The following is an 18,799-nucleotide window of genomic DNA, read 5'->3' as shown; positions in this document are numbered from 1 at the left end:
TCTTCTATTGTACAACGAGAGTAGAAAAGTAAAGAAAAAAAAATCAACAGTTTTGGAAATGTCTGCTGTTGCAGTGGTGTGCTGGGGAGGCACATAAAGAAGAAGGACACCTCACGCCTGGACAAACTGGTGAGGAAGGCAGGCTCTATTGTAGGCATGGAGCTGGACAGTTTGACATCCGTGGCAGAGCGTCGGGCGCTGAGCAGACTCCTGTCAATCATGGAGAATCCACTGAACAGGATCATCTCCAGACAGAGGAGCAGCTTCAGCGACAGACTGCTGTCACCATCCTGCTCCACTGACAGATTGAGGAGACCCCACACTATGTGACTCTTCAATTCCACCTGGGGGGGTAAACGTTAACATTATACAAAGTTATTGTCTGTTATACCTGCGTTGTTATCACTCTTTAATTCAATATTGTTTTTTATCAGTATGCTGCTGCTGGAGTATGGGAATTTTCCCTTGGGATTAATAAAGTATCTATCTATCTATTATATAGTGCCTTTCATATCTATCTATCTATGAGAGCAGCAACAAGCCATGGAATTAAAGAACGGGTTTATTAAGAACAAGACTCTGCACCTAATTAAGCAACTGGTTGGAGTTTGAGGCCCTGACTTAGTTGCTATTCTGTTTGCTCACTCACTTCACATTTCATTTCAGAAATGAAGCCATTCAGAGAAACGATGATGAAATTCCAGGGAACAAATCTTAAAGTCAATTAAAATTAATTCAAAAGAAGTTAATTAGCAGCAAAAACCGGACACTAATTAAGAAAAGGGTGAGAATGACAACTTGCAGCCACTGTGGCTCTCCAGGATTGGAGTTTGAGACCCCTGCTCTAGAGGAACCCTCAAATACTGTAATTCTGCAATTCATTAGGAACTCATCAATTGCTATCGTAATCTCCCATTTTATGATCATATGATTTCATGAGGGCGGCACAGTGCCGCAGTGGGTAGCGCTGCTGCCTCGCAGTTCGGAGACGTGGGTTCGCTTCCCAGGTCCTCCCTGCGTGGAGTTTGCATGTTCTCCCCGTGTCTGCGTGGGTTTCCTCCCACAGTCCAAAGACATGCAGGTTAGGTGTATTGGCGATTCTAAATTGTGCTTGGTGTGTGTGGGTGGGTGTGCCCTGTGGTGGGTTGGCACCCTGCCCGGGTTTTGTTACCTGACTTGCACCCTGTGTTGGCTGGGATTGGCTCCAGCAGAAATGGGACCCTGTAGTTAGGATATAGCGGGTTGGATAATGGATGGATGATTTCATGACGCCGATGTCTACATTTTTCATTTTTTCTGAAGAGTTCCTATTATATCTTTCATTTGGCTTTTACAAGTTGCATTGAGTAAATACAGCTGAAGAAATATTTTGTTTGCGTCTTCATTTCAGGCTGCAAAGCAACAAAATGTGATGATTTTGTAGTGGGTGATTCTTTTCTATACACACTGAACATTCATCTATTTAATTTCTCATATTTTAAAAAGATTCCTGAATATGCTGTCATGCTTGGTCCTGCCATTTTGGCATTGGATGGGTCCCAGCAGCCCTTGCAGCCTCATCCTGAATAAGCGAAAAAAACAAAATGGATGGATACGTGGTAGCCTGTGGTATTGCTGTTGGTTCTTTTCTTTTCCAGCTTTGTAAGTTAACATTGTTCTGTCCTCCATAAAAAAGGTTGAACGTATTAAGACTAACAGAAGCTCGGCTGACTGCAGACGCAGATACTGATAGACGTGATAAACATGACAAGACAGAAAAGAGCCTGCAGCTTCAGAGTCAGTCAGGAGGCAACACCCTCTTTGTTCTGAATTATGAACAACAAACTACTCGGACATTTCAGTGCTTGTGTTGCTGGAATTGCTTTATAAACACTGGAGTTTAACGGAATAAGTGGCAGCAACACAGCGGTAATACATTACACACAGGAAGGGGAACGCCAAGGTCGCTTTAAAAGGCACTTCATCCTTTTTGACATTTAAGCTCCTATCACTTACCAGGGCGGGTGTGGAAAGCCAAACATTCACTTCATCTTTAAAAAGGGGGCTGAACTTTCACTTTAAATGGAGGACAAACACTCGCATTTCAGAGAAACAAAACACACAAGTCCACAATAAAGGACTGTTGTTTCTGTGTTGCATATTTTTATTTTAATAATTAATAAGCAATATTTTAAATGTAATAAATTATTTTCTCAATGCTCAAGGTGCTTTACACAGTGTTTGCACTTCAACCACCACTAATGTGTAGCATCCACCCAGCTGATGTGACGGCAGCCATTTTGTGTAGTACGCTCACCACACATTAGCTGTTAGATGGTGAAGGGATGAGAGAGACAGCCCATTAGAGACAGGGGATAATTAGGGGGCCAGAACGACTAGGCTGTGGTGGGCAATTTAACCAGGACATGGGGATACACCCTGCCCTTTATGAAGGATGCCCAAGGATCTTCTATGACCACAGAGAGTCAGAACCTCAGTTTTACAAGGTGCCATTTTGCCAACACAGCGTCCCCGTCACTGCACTGGGGCACAGGGTTCCACGTTCAGACCACAGGTTAAGTGCCCCCTGCTGGCCTCATCAACACCTCTTCCAGCAATAACTCAAGCTTTTCCTAGATGGTCTTGCATCCATTTACTGGGCGGACCCCTGAACAAGCTTAGCTTCAGGTGGATGACCTCTTCATCATCAAGTCCTTCCATGAAAACCCTAAATCCAAAGAGGACTGTTTGATTTATGTTAGGTAGATTGCCCAGAGGGGACTGGGTGGTCTCGTGGTCTGGAACCCTACAGATTTTATTTTTTTCTCCAGCCTCTGGAGTTTTTTTGTTTTTTCTGTCCACCCTGGCCATCGGACCTTACTCTTATTCTATGTTAATTAATGTTGACTTATGTTTATTTTTTATTGTGTCTTCTATTTTTCTATTCTTCATTTTGTAAAGCACTTTGAGCTACATTTTTTTGTATGAATATGTGCTATATAAATAAATGTTGTTGTTCTATATGATAGATAGATAGACAGGCACTAAATAGACAGATTGACACATATACCTATATATATTTCTCTTTCTCTCTATTATACATATATGTAGATATACATCTTTCTCTCTATATTATATATATTATAAAATCCAATGTCTGTTTGTCTGTCTGCTTTTCATGAAAGAACTACTTAACAGATTCAGATCTGGTTTTTCCTAGAATTTGCTTGAATGTTCCGGTTGATTTTGAGACTTCTCTCATCTGATAGATAGATAGATAGATAGATAGATAGATAGATAGATAGATAGATAGATAGATAGATAGATAGATAGATAGATAGATAGATAGATAGATAGATAGATAGATAGATAGATAGATAGATAGATAGATAGATAGATAGATAGATAGATAGATAGATAGATAGATAGATAGATAGATAGGATACTTTATTAATCCCAAGGGGAAAATGATATTTCACTTGTGGTACCGATTTATTTGTGTGAATCCAAAAGTGACGCAGCATGGCTTAGGGGTGGGGGAGCGGGGCGGGACCTTCCTCACTCACGTGTCAGCCTCCGTTCGAGTCGCTCTACCTGTCGCCACGTGTTGGAGCGCACCTCGCCTCCAAGCTTAGCTAGTGAAACCTGTTTGTTCAGCAGACATCATCATCTAGAGATTGTTAAGAAGTAATGTTTGACATTTTTGAGAGAGAGAGAGAGAGAGAGGAGAGGAGAGATCACAGCTACGTGTGTTTTAGAGGCTAGCTAGCTGCTGATTGGCAGAGATATCACAGCCACGTGATGTGGGGGGCACTTTCCCGTCAGAGCTGAACACAATCAGATACAGTGCCAGCGTTTGACAACGGAGTGTACCTACAGTACCTTCTGTCTGGCCAGAAATACCTTGCCAGCTTTTGACATTTTTGGCAAAGAGATCACAGCTACATTCTCGCAATTGATAGCAAAAACAAAATTATTGTAAATCAAGAGGCACTCGGATAAGAAATCAATATAAATTCTTCTCAATTCAAATTATTACGTTTTTTTTGTTTACATTTTTTTATTAGATTTTTAAAGTTTCTCTTGTTTCACAAGTACGTGGGCAGAACCGAGAGGGGACGGGTAATTTTTAATAAATTAATGTTTTAATTTTTAGCTGAGTACATCTGTTGTCGTCTCTTTTCAAAAACAGGAGACACCCTTGGTTGTGCTGCTGATCTCAGACCCTGGGGACTATAAAGCAGATTTTTTTTTTTTTAATATAAATTATTAATCCCAAAAAGAAAACTCTCTTTTCGTATGACCTTCTGGAGGTCCAAGTGCAGGGTCAGCCATTGTACAGCGGGCACCCCTGGAGGAATTTTTCAGGCCAAGGGCCTTGCTCCAGTAGGTTTAGGATCCCTTCTGGCAGTGACGGGATTTGAACAGACACCAGCACAGACGCTCCCCAACTCCGATGGTCGCTTTAAGACCTACAAACCTCTTGTTTCATATTCAATTTTTATGCTTGCGTTCCCAATATACTTTACTGTAATGTGTTATTCCACACTTTTTATTATAATATCCTTTAACATATACACATTTACATTTTTGAAACCTAATTCAATTCAGACTTGTGGGGGCCACGACCCATCCTGGCAGCACTGAAAGTAAGGCCCTCCGAGGTGTAGGACAGCAGCGCAAACTAATGCATCACCACACTTGGGCATAGTAAATAAATCAAAGATATCGTGATGGGAAATTGTGATTGTTCTATAAGCACTGAAATCTTAAATAATGTAATACTGTAGTAAGCTTTTGGTAAGAAGTTCCATTGCTCGATTTATTTATTTACCTTGCAGATCACCTGCACTACACATTAAATGCTGCCAGTGCAATGATGAGGGCAGCGGAGGACAGCCGAGGGACAACTGAGATCAACTGTCGTGGTGTCGTTTTAAAAAACAGGAGACAACCAGTTTGCGTCACCGACCTCAGACTATAAAACGCTAACAACTGGCCACCGTTTCTGGTTTTCTTTTTTTCCCCTTATTTATAGTAATAGCAAGACTCCACCTGGGAAAACTAGAAATGTATTCCAAGAATGGTACAAATAAATTAGGGAACCATGGGAAATGTAATATGATACGGTGCTATGGCAATTAAGAGTAAGCTGCGTTTTTTTTTTTTTTTTATTTAAAGACACATTAAGGTAAAGTTGCTTTTGGGGTATTTTCTTCTTCTTTGTTTAATCATTTCCATAGTCGCCAGTTTGCAGAAAACTTAATATTTGTCTTCAATTATAATAAAAAAAAATACAACTTGGCCTTAACTATACAATACAGGGCGAGTCGAAATGATGTTAACATGTGAATGGCAGAAACTATTTATTCACAAAACATGCTTCATATGTGCAAGATGATTTACAGGAATGTCTCAAACCTGTTCGCCATCAAGTTCAATACACAAAAAACATTTCACGTGGAATAGATGATATCACAGTCTGTATTCCGTCCTTCGGGTCATTGTTATCACAAACTTTCCTGCTATACACACACACACGCGCTCCGTCACCATACCCCATAATCAGAAATCACAGGGTGTCAAATCAAGGGAGTGTGAAGGCCATGCCAATGGTCCACCATGACCTATCCATCAACCTGGAAAGGTGTGGCTGAGATGAACAGAACCCATTAGTGTTAACATAATTTGGACTCACCCTGTAATAATATTTGCTGGTAGGTGTGTGTTAATCTATCTGTAGTTAGAAATCTATACCCATAAGACAATGCTTCTCAATAACAAAGCATACAACTTGACCTATAATAATGATCTTTGCTATTAGGTATGCGTTATTAGTATTTAGAAATCTACACTCATAACCATAGCATCCCAAAGACGGCAATGACATGGTTACCTCCCAACATCAAACGACCAAAAGGACGCTGGCAGAACACTTGGAGAAGAACGATGGTAGGAGACCTGAAGGTGCTGAACAACAGTTGGGACGAAGGTGAGACCTTTACCAAAGACCAGAAATGCTGGGAGGGCGCGTGTTGCCCGATATGCTAAGTAGCAGGGGAAGATCTAAGTATGTCTAAGTAACACCCGTAAGACCAAGCTTATGAAATAACAAAATGCAACCTGACCTACAATAACAACCTTTGCTATTAAGTATGGGTTAACCTATATGTAACTAGAAATCTATACCCATAAGGCCATGCTTCTCAATAATAAAACACACAGCTTGACCTACAATAATGATCTTGGATACTCATAAGACCATGCTTATAAAATAATAAAAAGTGCAAATTGTCCCTCTAACAACAACATTTGCTATTAGGTAAGGGTTAATCTATCTGTAGTTAGAAATCTATACCCATAAGACAATGCTTTTCAATAACAAAGCATACAACTTGACCTGCAATAATGATCTTTGGTATTAGGTATGCGTTATTTGTATTTAGAAATCTACATCCATAACCATTGCGTCCCAAAGACGGTAATGACATGGGTACATTGCAACGCCAAACGATCAAAAGGAAGACCACAGAACACTTGGAGAAGAACAATGGTAGGAGACCCGAAGGTGCTGAACAACAGTTGGGATGAAGGCGAGACCTTTACCAAAGACCAGAAATGTTGGGAGGGCGCGTGTTGCCCGATATGCTAAGTAGCAGGGGAGGATTGAAGTCTAAATCTAAGTATGTCTAAGTAATACCCATAAGACCATGCTTATGAAATAATTAAAAAAAAATGCAACTTGACCTACAACAACAACCTTTGCTATTAGGTATGGGTTAATTTATCTGTAGTTAGAAATCTATACCCATAAGGCCATGCTTCTCAATAATAAAACATACAACTAGACCTACAATAATAATCTTTGATACCCATAAGACCCAGCAGCGCATTGCCGCACCCACCACATGACAAACCAACTCAGTATCCCAGAGATTAGGACCCGAGTCCAGCCATGCGACGGGTGACACCTCAGCACCACACCAGTTCAGATGGAATGGACCAGTGGGAGGTTTTCCTATGGTGGCTGGAGTGCCAATTCTGCCACCAACCCCCCAGGTTTTCCTGGCAGGTTGGAGGGCCTACATGCAGGGCTGGATGAAGATTAACATCATACACAGGACAGATAAGACCACGCTTATAAAATAATAAAAAATGCTACTTGACCTATAATAATAACCTTTGCTATTAGGTATGGTTTAATCTATCTGTAGTTAGAAATCTATACCCATAAGACACGGCTTCTTAATAATAAGACATACAACTTGACCTACAATAATAATCTTTGATACTGATAAGACCACGCTTATACAACTAAAAAGACATCCTCTTTGCTATTAGGTATGGTTTAATCTATCTGTAGTTAGAAATCTATACCCATAAGACACGGCTTCTTAATAATAAGACATACAACTTGACCTACACTAATGCCACACACATGCTTTTTCATCAGACATCTCCTCATGGCCTCTGCTGAAGTATGTAATAACCCTATAGGGGGGGTGCCATCGCTAACATCGTCTTCTCATTCTCTCCCCACCCTGTGAGGGCACCTGACTCCGTCCCTTCCAGTACCCCATCTCCATAAGAACCACAGAAAGAGGCATCATTTTGGCAAGAGCAACCCGCCAGACCGAGCTCCTGGGCAAACTGACCACCAGTCCACGGCAAGAAGCCAAGCTTTACTTCCATACTTTGAAGCGGAGAGACAAGGGCAATAACACCTAAGTAGCGTTTTCTTTTGTATGATTTTGGTGTTTATTAAAATGGGACGACCCAGTTGATGCCCAATATTTTCTTCCGGCAGACTGTCATTCCTGCACCTGGCCACAATGTATTTAGAAGTTTGCATCCATTCAAGCAGGGATCTCAAACTCCAGTCCTGGAGGACCACCGTGGCTGCAAGTTGTCATTCTAACCCTTTTCTTAATGAGTGACCGGTTTTTGCTGCTAATTAACTTCTTTTGAATTCATTTTAATTGACTTGCTCTTGAAGACTCAGACCCAAAAATTGTTTCTTTTTCCTTAATTAGCAGCGAAACAATAATTTATCTATCTATTTAGATATTGTGGTCCCCGGCCGGGACGCCCAGGAGGACCAGAGGAGGGCTTGTGCCTCCTCCAGACCGCAAGGGGGCGGTTGCCCTGGTTGTATTGGGGGCCACAGGTAGAGGGCTTGGAAGCCCAACCCTGTAGGGGCCCGTGGCCACCGCCAGGCGGCGCCCAGGTGCCTGAGGAACCCTGGAGCCCAGCACTTCTGCCACACCAGGAAGTGCTGGGGAAGAGAACAGGGGACACCCGGACGGCTTCCGGGTGCGCAGCCGGCACTTCCGCCAAACTGGGGTGTGGCCAGGACTGTTTGCCGGGAAGCAGCTGGAGCCCATCCGGGTTTCCATTTAAGGGGCCGCCTCCCTCCAGTCAGAAGTGGATGTCGGGTGGAAGAGGACAGAGCTGGAGAGAGGACGGGAGGCGGCCAAGAGAGAGAGGCACGGTGACTGAGAGTGTGGCCTGGACTTTGGGGAACGGTGCTGGAGGCACTGGGGGTGCACGTGAGCACAATTATTGTAAATAATATTGTAAAATAAACGGTGTGTGGTGAAACTATGTTGTCCGTCTGCCTGTGTCCGGGTCTCAGTTCACACTATATATATATATCTCTATCTATCTCTATCTATATATATTATGTCAATGTGTGTATGTATGTTCCCGCATCACGTCCAAACGGCTGGAGCAATTTTCATGAAATTTGGTACACATGTTCCTCATTGGACGACTAAAAATACTATTGGGTGAAATCAGTTGTAACCCACCCCCTTCTGGGTAGGGTGGGGGGATGATCTTGCGGTCTTGTATGCATGTTATCATCCAGTTGACACTCAGAATGACCACCAGAGGGCGAACTCTGTCAGCATTCTTTATGTTTGAGCAGCACCGCGCCCCTGTTGCTTTTGAAATTAAATACAGTTCTACGCGTGGAAGTGTGTGTATGTCTGTCCAGCCTGGAAGTGAGAAGTACAGTCTGGGTGAGGGCTCCAGCTCTGAGGATATGCAAGCGAGGTCAGTACACCTGCAAAAGGAAACCTCCGAAGAAAGACAGTTGCTTAGCTGCTAATGCACAAATGATGCCAGCACTTCAGCAACATGAATCCTTCTAGCAGAGAGATGCCCAGAGTAGTTCTGATGATTTAAATACTTTCTAGGATCGGCTTACACAGTTAGTATATACCAAGTGACTGGCAGCATTCTTTATGTTTCAGCAGCACCGCGTCACTGTTGCTTTTCAAATTAAATACAGTTGGCCGGTTCCGAGCGTCAACTGGATGATAACATACATACAACACCGCAGGACAAGCACATTAGTGAGTCTTTATCTATCCATCCATTACCCAACCCGCTATATCCTAACTACAGGGTAACGGGGGTCCGCTGGAGCCAATCCCAGCCAACACAGGGAGCAAGGCAGGAAACAAACCCCAGGCAGGGCGCTGGCCCACCGCAGAAAACCCATACAGACATGGGGAGAACATGCAAACTCCACGCAGGGAGGACCCGGGAACCGAACCCAGGTTTGTTGCTTGTTAATTTATTTTTAAAGTTGTGTTTTTTTTTTTTTAATTATGTTTTTCTCAAAAAAAAAAAAAAAAAACACTTTTCCTCCCAGGCAACGCTGGATATTTCAGCTAGTGAGATATAAAATGAGCCAAAACAGGACCAGCAAACTGTGTCCATCATACAATATCAGAAAATAAAGAAAGGTCAAGGCCTCAAGAATGTTAATTTGCTCGGATCCACAAAACATTTTCCCTGCGCTCTTAGAAAAGAGAAAATCCACAATTTCAGAAATGTCTGCTATGGCACAATGAGAGCAGCAACAAGCCATGGAATTAAAGAACGAGTTTAATGAACAACAAGCCTCGGTGCCTGATTGAGCAACTGGTTGGAATTTGAGGCCTTGACTTAGTTGCTGTGGCGGCACGGCGGCGCAGTGGGTAGCGCTGCTGCCTCGCTTCCCGGGTCCTCCCTGCGTGGAGTTTGCATGTCCTCCCCATGTCTGCGTGGGTCTCCTCCCACAGTCCAAGGACATGCAAGTTAGGTGCACTGGCGATCTTAAATTGTCCCTAGTGTGTGCGCCCTACAGTGGGGTGGTACCCTGGCCGGGGTTTGCTTCCTGCCTTGCGCCCTGTGTTGGCTGGGATTGGCTCCCGTGACCCTGTAGTTGGGATATAGCGGGTTAGATAATGGAAGGATGGACTTAGTTGCTCTTCTGTTGGGTCACTCACTTCACATTTCTCTTCAAGGAACGATGAAGAAATTCCAGGAAACAAATCTTAATAAAACAAGTCAATTAAAATGAATTCAAAAGAAGTTAATTAGCAGCAAAAACCGGTCACTAATTAAGAAAAGGCTTAGAATGAAAACCTGCAGCCAAGTTTGAGGTCCCTGCATTAAAGCACGCTTATAAATATGATCAAAATAAAAAATACCACTTGACCTGCAATAATAATCTTTGCTATTTTTCAGAAATCTATACCCATAAGACCATACTTATAAAATAATAAACAAAACTACAATTTGATCTACAAGAATAATCTTTGCTATTGGCTATGTGTTAAGTTATGTGTTTTTAGACATCAATACCCATTAGACAAGGCCTCTCAAAATAAGTGTCATTAAACTAACTAACCACACCAAAAACACAAATCAGGAGAATGCTATACCAAATAAATAATAAAACAAACCAGAAAAAAACATTTCCTTAGCCTTTTTTATGTTGAATGGTGTACTTGCCTAGCCTGGTCTTCTCAAAGTATTTCTCTTAAAAGTGGTTTCCTCTTTTTCAAAACTGAATGTGACAGCAAAGGTTGCTTCTGCTTTTGCGGGATGCAGATTTTAATCAGGCTATTAGGACGCCCATGTAAAGGCAGCTTGGGTAAGAACAAGTCTGTTGAATGCTGTGAGCAAAATGTACTTAAATTAAAAAAAATAAATGAACGAGAGAGAGTAACAATTAACTTAAAATGATCTTGAACACTGAAAACACATGGGGTGGCACGGTGGCGCCGTGGTAGCGCTGCTGCCTCACAGTACAGAGTCCTGGGGTCCTCCCTGCTTAGAGACTGCATGTTCTCCCCATGTGCCCACCAGTTTGCTCCCACAGTCCAAAGACAGGCCTGTTAGGTGCACTGGTGATGTAAAACTGACCCGTTTGTGTGTGCCCTGAAATCGGACTGGCACCCTGTCTGGTGTTTGTTCCTGCCTTGCACCCTGATGCTAGCTGGGATATGCTCCACCCCACCTCACCCCAAACTCCCTGGTTTGAATTAAGCGGGTTATAAAATGACATCACGTGACTGAAAAAGTGCAGCCTCCCCTAAATGGAGCCAACAGCAGCACAAGTCATTCGGCTCAACACGGCCTGGGAACACGCAGTGTTTTTTTGTAAGCATGTGGTTGAAAAGTGCGCTTCTACAGAAAATTTGCTTGGGATGATGTAAACAGAATGACCTGAAAATGACTTGTTCAAACAAAAATGAAGTAATTGGAGTAATTTAAATTTAGGAATACACTGATAAAACAGACCCAAATGTAAGATATAAACTACAACTTCATTCTGTTGTCCCCGTGGCCATAATCTGCACAATGGGATCCTCCAGGAAGACACCTTTCTCTGCTCTACTAGGTCTCCTGGCCCAGTTATCAAAAGATTTTCAAAATTCGGAATACCTACTAATTCAGATATCTTATCAGATAAATATGTTTGATTAGAACTTAAAGATCAGGGTGACATCATGTGGGTTTGTGGGAAGGGCTGAAATACAGGAAGCAATTCGGAGTCGAGAGTAACTGGAGCTCTGCGCTTGCCAATTACCTTATCTAGCCAAGAACTGATCCTCTCGAGATCAAATTCTACTGTCATGAGCTCTCTGGTACACACACTGGGGCTCAGGTTTGGATTAAGCTATGCGCTGAATGAAACGTGCTGCTCGTTCCTGAATGCTCAGCTCTCGGACTGCACCGTAAATTAAAAACTTAAGCTGCACCACAACTGCTCTGCTTATTCGTATTAGATCGGAAAAACTGCCAAGAGATGAATTATTACTCAAACTGTAATATCTGCGTAACTGTGCATATGCTTATATTCTAATTGTACAAACAGATGTTATTACAAATACAATAATAAAGAATAAAACAGCATTACAAGGTTATTACTTACTTCAACAAATGAAGCTATCAATATTGTTCCAATTTTAAAAATATTATAACAATGAAAAAAATCGTCACTACAAAGTTACTGGATACTCCAGCAAATGCAGCTATTAATATTGCCAATTATAAATAGTCCATTATAATAAAACAGCAATGCAAAGTTATTATTTACTCCAACAAATGCAAGTATTATCATTTCTGATTATAAATATGCTATAATGACAAATAAACCAGCATTACAAAGTTATCATGTATTACAACAAATGCAGCTATTATTATTATTATTGATCTGATTATAAATAATTAATAAACTAGCACCACAAAGATATTATTTATTCCAGCAAACGCAAGTGCTATTATTGCCGATTATAAATATACCACAATAATGAATAAATCAGCAGTACAAAGTTATTACTTACTCCAATAAAATGCAGCTATTATTATTATTGCTCTGATTATAAATGAATTATAATAATGAATAAAAGTGCAATACAATATTAATTCCAAATGCAGCTATTATTATTGCGGATTAGAAGGATATTATAGTAATGCATAAATCTGCACCACAGTTATTATTTATTCTAATACAAGTGTTATTATTGCGGATTATACAGTAAATATACTACAATAATGAATATATCGGCAGTACAAAGTTATTTATTCCAACAAATGCAGCTATTATTATTATTGATCTGATTATAAATAATTAATAAACTAGCACCACAAAGATATTATTTATTCCAGCAAACGCAAGTGCTATTATTGCCGATTATAAATATACCACAATAATGAATATATCAGCAGTACAAAGTTATTATTTATTCCAACAAATACAAGTGTTATTACTGCTGATTATAAATATACTATAATAACGAATATATCAGCAGTATAAAGTTATTTACTCCAACAAATGCAGCCATTATTAGTATTATTGATCTGATTATAAATAATTAGTAAACTAGCGCCATAAACTTATTATTTATTCCAACAAACGAAAGTGCTATTATTGCCGATTATAAATATACTATAACAATTAATAGATTAGCTGTAAATTTTTTTACTTACTCCAACAAATGCAGCTATTAATATTGCCGATTATAAATATGTTATAATAATAAATGAAGCAGCACTACAAAGTTATTACTTACTGCAACAACTGCAGCTATTATTACTGCTCTGATTATAAATAAACCATAATAATGAATAAAAGAGCAGTACAAAGTTATTAAAAGCAGAAACAACTTGGAGAAACACCTCTGGAATGTTATCAAACACCCCAACTTCATCCTTGTGCTAGAAGCTGCTTCATGCAGGATGCACAAAATTGCAGACAAGCTTTTGCGTTGCTCAGACATGACTGTCATCCACAAGTTGCAACGCGTTTTCCATCCAAACAATTCATTCCCTGCTCTGCTCCTCATTTTCCTGCACTGAACGGCCTAATGCTCTGTATAAATTACCAAGCCCAAGAATGCTTCGATTCCGATCGCCCACCCCTAACCTCCACCTAGTAGTCCTAACACCTGTCTACAAAGAGAGAACTTCGCGTGGTTCTATCTGTTAACGCAGTCATTTTTTTTTTTTAAAGGAAGCCCCGTATCTTGAGTGCTGACCTCTGAGAGATGCAAGCGTTGCTGCCCGACTCTTTTCCTCCTTCGCTCCCTGCTGCGGCTGCTGCTGCACAAGCCCCTTGTGTTCTTTTCCTTTGCTTTTTATAGCGAGCGAGCTTAAGCCCGTTGCATTGTGGGAGTGGCGCTGGAGAGGCGAAGCTGTCCTTGACTGACAGCGGAGGAAGGCGAGTGTGCGCTTATTCTGTATCTGAATGACTCGCAGCAGGAGTGTGGGTGGTATTGGGGTTGGGGGGGATTGGGCGGGGCAGGGAGGTACTTGGAGCTTGTCACACTCTCCATTCCCGTTTGGCGCTGCCACTGTCACATGCGGTATGGGTACAACATTTCCATGAAATACAGAAGTTATGAAATCATTTTTGTTTGGCTTCCCTCCCAGATCACAAATCTATAGAAATATGAAAAACACATTAAAGTATCAAATCAAAATCCAGTGAGGTGCTACGACTTTACTTTTTCTTTCTGTGTACCAATTACGGCCATGTTTATGAACATTGAGCATTTCGCCCAACTGGTCACACAGAAATTTTGCAGATGACATTAAAAACGGCTAATACTATATAATGAAATGCATGGATATTCAATTATTCTAAAGAGAAGAATGACTGCTACGGAAGTTTCTCTGTATGCCTTGGAAACTAGTCCTCCTCCTCCTCCTCACCCCTCACTTGTGGGATCCCCCAAGGGATCATTTTGGGGTTCATGTTATTCTCATTGTACATGAAAACTACAAATATATGTAAAAAAAATATGTGGTACAGTGCCCTCCAGGATGGTTGGGATAAAGAGAATGCAGCTGTTGTGTCCTTGGGCAAGACACTTAACCTACCTTGCCTGCTGGTGGTGGTCGGAAGGATTGGTGGCGCCAGTGTTCGGCAGCCTCACTTCTGTCAGTGTGCCCCAGGGCAGCTGTGGCTACATAGTAGCTTATCATCACCAGCGTATGAATGTGTGTGTGAATGGGTGAATGACTGTTGTGTTGTAAAGCGCCTAGGGGGGTTCTTGAACTCTAGTTAGGCGCTATATCAAATACAGGCCATTTACCATTTTATTTACCATTTTCCCCTTGATTTCTACGCAGTTTAAAATCGCAAACCAAACAATTCAGACGTGATTAAGGGGCACATTGCAGACTTTCATTGAAAGAGATATTTCGGTCACCACCCTGCATTTCAGGGCACCATAATGTTTGGGACACAGCAATGGCAGGTCTGTTCCTCTTCTTCACCTTTCGGCTGCTCCTGTTAAGGGTCGCCACAGCAGATCATCTGTTTCCATTGTCGGAAAACAACAGAAAAACTTAAACCCAATTAAAGTAAAAATAATTTCTTTATTCTTAATTCTTGGTGAGTAGAGAGAACGTGAGACTGCCTCTTTCCAGCTCAGTCAACTGATTTGGATTTTGGCAGAATACCTGAAGTAAAAACGTTCTCTCTTTTATATCCTAGAAAAGAAAAAAAAAACTCCTAGCAGTTCATTCTGGTTATACATAGCTTAAGGTTAAATCTTAATTTATGACATACTGGAATGTCGTAAAACATGAAACAAACAGCCATTTGCATGCCTAAGGAATACACCTTTCTATTTATACACACTTAGAATCAATTTAAACATTCTTATAGTCCATAAAGATCTTACATTCTTCACAGGGTCTTCTGATAGTATCAGAGGTCAGCCTTTTCTCATAAAGGAATGCAAGCTAATAATGTTTTAATTATTTTCTTTCTCACCTTATTTTGCTGTCCTCGTCATCTTGTTCTGTGACACACACCACCTGCATGTCCTCTCTCATCACATCTATTAAAGCCATTTTCATATTTCACCCTTTGTCATATATCCCTCACATGCAATGACTGACTGCTTAAAGTCAGCGATTCACAGACATCACCAGGTGCTGAGGGTCTTCTCTGGTGATGATCTGCCAAGACTCCAACGCAGCCATCTTCAGCTCCTGCTTGTTTTGGGGTCTTGATCACTTGAGTTCTTTCTTCAGCATCTGGAAGGTCTGCTGAATTGGGTGACTTGCTTGGCCATTCAAGAATTTTCCATTTTTTACCTTTGTGCGTCCCCAAGCAGTCTGTTTGGCCCATTATCTTGATGTAGGATGAAGTGCCGTCCACTGAGTTTGGAGGCCTTTACTGGAACTCGAGCAGATCAGATGTTTCTACACACCTCAGAATTCATTGTGCCACTGCTGTCAATGAAGAGAAGTGTCCCAGTCAAGACCTGCGGCAGCCATACATGCCCGAGCCATAACACCCCCAGCAACATGTTCAACAGAAGAGGTGGTCTGCTTTGCAGTTCCTTGTCGTCCCCACCCTTTGCGCTCACCATCACTCTGATGAGGTTCATCTTTGTCTCGTCTCTCTACAAGACCTTCATCCAGAATTCTGCAGGCTCTTTGAAGTCCTTTGTCACAAATTGTCATCTGGCCATCCTGTTTTTGTGGTATCCATCTTGCAGTGTGGCCTCTGTGTTTCTGCTCATGAAGTCTTCTGCTGATAGTCGTCTCTGACACACACGCATCGGCCCCCTGAAGACTGCGTATGATCTTCTTCTCTTCTCATCAGTGGTGGCCCACCAGTCCCTTTGTGATTACTAAGGCCACCAGTGTGTTCTTTCTTCTTCATGATATTCCAGACAGTTGATTTTGGTCATCCTAAGGTCTTACTGATGTCTCTGATGGTTTTATTCTCGTATTTCAGCCTCATGATGGCTTCTTTGACTTTCACTGGCACAGCTCTTGTCCTCATGTTGAACAATGGCAGCTACAGACTCCAAAGGGTAGAAGCAGGCTGAGGTGTCTCATGAAACCCACCTGAGGAATCACAAAACACCTGTGACGCCAATTGTCACAAACATTATGGTGCCCTGAAATGATGGGGCACATAGAATAATTGGGGGGACCAAAATATCTGCAAATCCCCTTAAATGAGAGTCTGCACTTGAGTCACAAGTCTGATTTGCTTTATTTGTAATTTTAAACTGGGGAGCAGAGGGGCAAATCAAGAACAAATGTGTCTGTATGTCTCAAACATGATGGAGGACGTTGTGTTTTAATGTGCAGTACTTTGATCAGCACTGGGCTTTTAAATATGCTTTAGAAATACACTAAACTACAGGATAAGTTTCCCTGTGGGATTATTAACGTTTAATTTGAAGAAGCACTGACAAATGCTTTTTATGTTTTTACATTCTTGAATATGAAGTATAGGGAAAGTATCGGAATCGTCCAAAAATTCGACCTTGAGATTTTGATGAATCTCCACATTTTAGACCTTCCTGAGCCCGAGAATACCATATTTGAAATAATGTCGGTGTGTGTGTGCAAATGTGTGTGTAAACACGATAACTTGAGGGCGCTTTCACTTAGTTCAACCAAATTTTGCATACAAGTCTCAGGTACAAAAACGTAGATTTCTAGCAAATTTTGGGCTATTTCAGCTAACCGGAAGTGGTGCTTTACCATTTCTTCAGTTACTTTTATAATAACTGTTCAATAAAAATGAAAGGAACACTTTGATAACACATCAGATCTCAATGCTGGCTCTCTCTACGGACATAGTCTGATATGGTGATGTGTGAGAAAAATCCATCCATTATCCATCCCACTATATCCTAACTACAGGGTCACGGTGGTCTGCTGGAGCCAATCCCAGCCAACACAGGGCACAAGGCAGGAAACAAACCCCTGGCAGGGCGCCAGTCCACCACATTGTGTGAGAAACAAAAGGATGGAAATAAAAACGATCAGCTTACTGAGAGACACCCCGAAAATCAAAGGGAACCAATGATGGGGCAGGCAGGCGAGTCCATGTGGCTGAAATGTCATTGCAGCGACTCCAACTCGTACTCAGTAGTTTGTAAAATGCCTGACAACATCCTAATGAGACGACGGATGGTGTCCTGGGGGATCTCCTCTCAGATCTGGACCAGGAGCTCCTAGACAGGCCGAAGTGTCGGATGGACCGAAACATAATGTCCCACCCAAAGGTGTCCTATTGGATTGAGGTCAGGCGAGTGAGTGTGGGGGGGGAGGGGGGCAGTCAATGGTATCAATTCCTTCATCCTCTCACCACATGAGGCCGGGCATTGTCGTGCACCAGGAGGACCCAGCATAGGGTCCAAGGATTTCATCCCGATACCTAATGGCAGTCCAGCGGTGCCATTGTCTAGCCTGTAGAGGGTCTGTGTGTCTCACCATGGTTATGCCTCCCCAGACCATCACTGACCCACCACCAAACCAGTCATGCTGAGCGATGTTACAGGCAACATAACAACAACATTTATTTCTAGAGCACATTTTCATACAAACAATGGAGCTCAAAGTGCTTTACATGATGAAGAAAAGAGAAATTAAAGACAAAGTAAGAATTAAAATAAGAGAACAATAATTAGCATAGAATAAGAGGTCTGATGGCCAGGGAGGACAGAAAAAACAAAAAAATTCCAGACGGCTGGAGAAAAAAATAAAATCTGCAGGGGTTCTGAGGCAATGAGACCACCCAGCCACCTCTAGGCATTCTACCTAACATAAATGACATCAATCAGTCCTTATGGCCTTCAGGGTTCACATGGAAGAATTTGATGATGTTGGTCATGTGGACTTCTGGCCTTTAATCCATCAATATAGGGACATCATGGTGCTTTGATCAGGTGGTGGTGGTGGTGCAGGCTGGAGAAAAAAAAAAAAAATCTGCAGGGGTTCTAGACCACGAGACCACCCAGCCCCCTCTGGGCATTCTGCCTAACATAAATGAAACAGTCCTCTTTGTAGTTAGAGTACTCATGGAAGGACTTGATGATGATGGTCATGTAGACTTCTGGCTTTTAATCCATCAATATAGGAACATCATGATGCTTTGATTAGGTGGTGATGGTGCAGGTCGCCACCACGGAAAACCGGGAAAAGAAACAGAAGAGAGAGTAGGGGTTCTCCATGGTTTCTCCAGACCCTTCCACGTCTGTCACATGTGCTCAGGGTG

The 18,799-nt window shown here is 41.8% G+C and overlaps 1 protein-coding gene across 2 annotated transcripts in view; it reads right to left on the bottom strand.

The window, feature by feature from the left end:
* The window catches only part of LOC120535088 (adenylate kinase isoenzyme 1), a 260,210-nt gene that overhangs the window by 57,568 nt on the left and 183,843 nt on the right, over window positions 1-18,799 (bottom strand). Inside the window, exon 1 of one of the 2 annotated variants that reach the window (XM_039762649.1) lies at window positions 13,800-13,934. The exons of the other annotated variant lie outside the window; for it this stretch is intronic. The gene's annotated coding sequence lies outside the window, so the exon portion shown is untranslated. Of the gene's footprint in view, window positions 1-13,799; window positions 13,935-18,799 lie in introns of those variants that run through there. 2 annotated transcript variants of the gene reach the window in all.

Source organism: Polypterus senegalus, chromosome 9 (genome assembly GCF_016835505.1).
Source record: "Polypterus senegalus isolate Bchr_013 chromosome 9, ASM1683550v1, whole genome shotgun sequence".
NCBI lineage: Eukaryota > Metazoa > Chordata > Cladistia > Polypteriformes > Polypteridae > Polypterus > Polypterus senegalus.
Note: the sequence above shows the minus strand (reverse complement) of the source record. Positions and strands in the feature narration are given on the sequence as shown.